The sequence below is a fragment of the Crocuta crocuta genome, unplaced genomic scaffold (genome assembly GCF_008692635.1).
Source record: "Crocuta crocuta isolate KB4526 unplaced genomic scaffold, BGI_CrCroc_1.0 scaffold2174, whole genome shotgun sequence".
In the NCBI taxonomy this organism is placed as follows: Eukaryota; Metazoa; Chordata; class Mammalia; order Carnivora; family Hyaenidae; genus Crocuta; species Crocuta crocuta.
Genome location: NW_027532818.1, coordinates 122,125 through 126,721, shown reverse-complemented (window position 1 = coordinate 126,721; position 4,597 = coordinate 122,125). Strand labels below are relative to the sequence as shown.

The 4,597-nt window shown below is 49.6% G+C and overlaps 1 protein-coding gene across 7 annotated transcripts in view; it reads left to right on the top strand.

Annotated features, from left to right (window-relative positions):
- EGFL6 (EGF like domain multiple 6) overlaps positions 1 to 4,597 on the top strand; it is a 117,294-nt gene that overhangs the window by 87,025 nt on the left and 25,672 nt on the right. For all 7 annotated transcript variants that reach the window (XM_077780997.1, XM_077780996.1, XM_077780999.1 and 4 more), the window contains one exon: positions 945 to 1,037. The gene's annotated coding sequence lies outside the window, so the exon portion shown is untranslated. The remainder of the gene's footprint in view (positions 1 to 944; positions 1,038 to 4,597) is intronic.

The window sequence follows — 4,597 nt, the reverse complement described above, 5'->3', positions numbered from 1 at the left end:
GTCTACTGCTTGGTCTCCCTGTCTCCTCCCTATGAGCCGGACTCAAACCTCCCATCATCTTTGGCTACTCTTACTTGCCCCCGACCCAGGCGGACGCTCTAGCCTCACTGTTTCNGACAAAAAAAAAAAAAAAAAAAAGAAAAGAAAAAAACAGAAAAAACAAATCCTGCCTTCCTCACACCTTCAATCTGTGGGCTGATCGTTTTGACTGATAACACACAGCTTTAAAAATAAGAGTTTGCTAGGGGCGCCTGGCTGGCTCATTCAGTTAAGCGTCCGACTTCGGCTCAGGTCATGATCTCACGGTTCATGGGTTCGAGCCCCGCGTCAGGCTTTGTGCTGACAGCTCAGAGCCTGGAGCCTGCTTCAGATTCTGTCTCTGCCCTCTCCTGCTTGCGTGCCATTTCTCTCTCTTTCCCCGTGTCTGTCTGTCTGTCTCTCTCTCTCTCTCAATAGAAATCAACATTAAAAAGAAATAGAGTTTGCTCATTCCAAAGAAAAACAAGAGAGAACATATGCAAGAGAAAAGAGGTGAGTGACAGAAAGGAGGAGGACCTTGACCTAGAATTACTCTGGAGTCTCTTCCTGCCCCCACATTATAGTTCTTTTAGTACATGCTCTTGTGTTTCCGTGCAAAACTATCTGGCTGTGGTCGGGGAGGCTTTGTAGTTCTTCGAATGCCACTTGGAGGCTGGCAGTGCTGACCAAAGTTAGGATAAACTTGGATAAACTTGCAATGGGTGGGGGCGCAGGATGGGGCGAGTGCTCTAGTTCACGGGCAGAGAACTCTCCAGCATCGCGAAGGGGAAAACAGAGTCGAGAGGAAGCACATCATCCTGTCTGTGTCCGCACGGATCTCTCTGCCGTTTGGAAGGCTGCTGGGATTGACGTGCACGCACGTCTCTGCTGCCTACTCCTGCTCAAAACACCTTTCCTTCCCACAGCTTCGTGTGAACCTGGATGCAAGTTCGGGGAGTGTGTGGGACCAAACAAATGTCGATGCTTTGCAGGATACACCGGGAAGACGTGCAGTCAAGGTCAGTACCACGGGCCACCATCCTAGTACAGACCTGCCCCAGGGCCTTCAGCAGCAATGTAAGCCTTGCGGTGGGCTCTGTGATCTAGGACAGCGCCCAAGATTTTGTAGACTTTAACTCGAGTCTTCCAGTGAAAGTGGTTTCAGAGCTAGATTTTTCAGTCTCTTCTAGAAAAATGTAAATGTCATTCTGATGTTTTTGTTAAGATGCCAGATAAAAGGCCTTTTTTTCCCTCTAAAGTATTTTTTTTTTCTAAAACAATTTTCTCTGTGGGGCACGTGGGTGGCTCTGTCAGTTGAGCGTCCGACTTCGGCTCAGGCCGTGATCTCACGGTTCGTGGGTTCGAGCCCCGCGTCGGGCTCTGTGCTGACAGCTCAGAGACTGGCGCCTGCTTCGGATTCTGTGTCTCCCTCTCTGTCTGTCCCCCTGCCTCACACTCTGTCTCTCTTTCTCTCAAAAATAAATATTTTAAAAATTTAAAACAATTAAAATAAAATAAAAAATATTAGTCAATTATCTAAAATTCAAATTTAGGGCACCTGGGTGGCTTAGTTGTTAAGCACCTGACTTCAGCTCAGGTCATGATTTCACGATTTGTGAGTTCGAGTCCCACATCGGGTGAGCTCAGGCCCCATTTCAGATGAGCCCTGCTTCTGCTTCTCTCTCTCTCCCTCTCTCTGTTTCTCTTTCCCTCTCCCTCTGGGATTCTGTCTCTCTGCCCCTCACTCATTTGCGCCCTCTCTCTCTCAACAAATAAAATAAGATAAAATCCAAATTTAACTGGGCATCCCATGTTTTTATTTGCTAAATCTGGGCCCCTCACCCTCGAGGACATCTGGCAATGTCCGAAGACATTCGGGGGGTGCTACTGGCATCTAGTGGGTGGGGACCAGCCAGTGCAGACCCCACACGAGGAATGGCCTGACCCGAATGGCAACAGCGCTGAGGCTGAGAGGCCCTGGCATGAAGGAGGAGTCCCCAGGCCTGTGATGCGGTGGAGCACAGAGCAGCGAGCCATGGTCAGCTGTCCCCCAGGCTGCCCGGGTCCTGGATGGGCATGTGGGGTCCCAGAGGAGGGCAGGCCCGCCCTCCACTCCGCCATCCCCAGGCCTTGCCGCCGAGCCCAGAGGTGAGTTACGGTCGCCAAGGCGGCCACGGGGCCTCTCACCCCTGCGTCAAGAATCGCGCTCTCCCACGTCATGATCGGGCGATACCCCCTCGCCAGAGGGTTTCGCGCCGGCAAACCCGTCTCTCCCTCGTGTCTTGGATTCTGTATCAAAATGGCTTCGCCAGAGATTTGGAATAGAGAAGAGATTTCTCATGCTGGTTTTCCATTCCCAGTAAAACATTAGCGTCGAGAGAGTGGTGTAGTTGGCTCAGGTCTGGAACTGTCTCCGCCCACAGCCTTCCTGCCCCCCAGGTGCCCTGACCGAAGCCCATGTATATCCGTTAATGGCGACGGGCCTCAGCCCTCTGCTCTGCTGTCTTTCCTCCAAATGTGTCTTCCAAGCGACGAGTGAGTGACTCTGAGTTGGGGCCAGGCAGTGGGGTATTTCTGAGTTTCCCATTATGTCTAATCAGCTTTTTCCAATTCCCCCTTTTGAAGGGGTTACAATCCCTGCAGGAGAAGGTCGAGGGAATAAGCAACGGAGAAGGGCGTGCACATGCCCCGCTAAGTGGTCGGAAAATTCCCGCATAAGGTGCTTGTCAGAGGCCAAAGCTGCCACTTGTTTTTCAAGGATACACCTTGCCTATCTCCCTGCTGAAGTTTGGTCTTCTATAGAATTTGGTTCTTTTCTCCTTTCCAGATATTCCTTCAAGGAGTTAAGCCATGACCACATTTCCAAAGATAAGCTCCTCTCCTCATGATCGTTTTATCTTCCTCCTGTATCATTTTTTATTTTATTTTATCCTATTTGGTTTTTATTAAAAAATTTTTAAATGTTTTATTTATTTTTGAGAGAGAGATAGAGAGACATAGAACACGAGCAGGGGCCGGGCAGACAGAGGGAGACACAGAATCCGAAGCAGGCTCCAGGCTCCGAGCTGTCAGCACAGAGCCCGACACGGGGTTCAAACAGACCCTGAAATCACGACCTGAGCCAAAGTTGGACGCTTCACCCACTAAGCCACCCGGGTGCCCCTAGTTTTTATTTTAATAAAAATGTCATTCATTCTTAGTATTTAAATTCTTTTTAGGAAACACTGAAAAGCACAGAGAAGAAAGTCCCCCTCAGTCTGACCACATGGAGGTGACCATTAGTAGCCTTTAGAGCATAGCCTCCGAGGCTTACATGTCCTACAATCTCACCACCCATAGCTGCCTGCCAGAGTTCTCCCTGGAGGGGCGTCAGCCAAGACAATTTAGCCGATGTGGAGCTGCCCAAGATGACCACTGAAAGGAGGCTGTGCTGTGGGCATCTGTCATAGGCTGCCTGGACCAACACTAAAGGCAGAGGTGTCTAAATTGTATTTCTAGCTTTTGATTCAAGCATTGTGCCAACAGAATTGCACATACAGCAAAAATGTACCACTCAGTGAGTTTTCTTTTTTTTTTTTAATGTTTGTTTATTTTTGAGAGAGGGAGAGACAGAGTGTGAGTGGGGAAGGGGCAGAGAGAGAGGGAGACACAGATTCCGAAGCAGGCTCCAGACTCCGAGCTGTCAGCACAGAGCCTGACACGGGGCTCGAACCCATGAACCGTGAGATCATGACCTGAGCTGAAGTTGGACACTTAACCAACTGAGCCACCCAGACGCTTAACCGAGCGAGCCACCCAAGCGTCCCTGAAGATTTTATTTTTAAGTAATCTCTACACCAAACATGGGGCTCGAACGCACACCCTAAGATCAAGAGTCGCGCGTTCTACCGACTGAAGCAGCCAGGTGTCCCTTGCCTGACTTTTATGTATGCATTTGTCTTCTAGCTTCCTCCACACACTCTCACGTCTGTGAGCTTCTTCCTTTGTGCTTGTAGCTGGAGTCTGTCCTGTCTTGTTGCTGTAAAGTGTTCCTTCGCGTGAGTGTACAAGTCATCTGTCCTTCCTTCTGTTGGGACATGTTGGGATTCTTTCCAGGTTGGGGCGATTAAGAATAGCATTATCGTTGGGGCGTCTGGGTGGCTCAGTCAGTTAAGCGTCCCACTTTGGCTCAGGTCATGATCTCACGGTTCATGAGTTCGAGCCCTATATCAGGCTCTGCACTGACAGGGCAGAGCCTCCTTCAGATTCTATGTCTCCCTCTCTGCCCTCCCCCACATGCTCTCTCTAAAGTAAACAAAGACGAAACAAAAAAAAGAATGGTGTTACTGTCGTCATTTTACATGTTTTCTTGGTGGGCGTACATCCATGTTGCTGTTGGGGAATCTACCCAGGAGGGGAATTGCTGGGTCATTGGGTGTATCTGCATCTAGCTTCAATAGATTGTGTCAAACACTTGTCCAAAGTGGTTGTGCCCATTGGCACCCCCTCCGATGGTGTGCGATTATCCTGTTCGCTCCACACACTCGTTCATCCTTCAGGATCGATTTTTAATGATGACTGGAGAAGAGGCGGGTGAGGC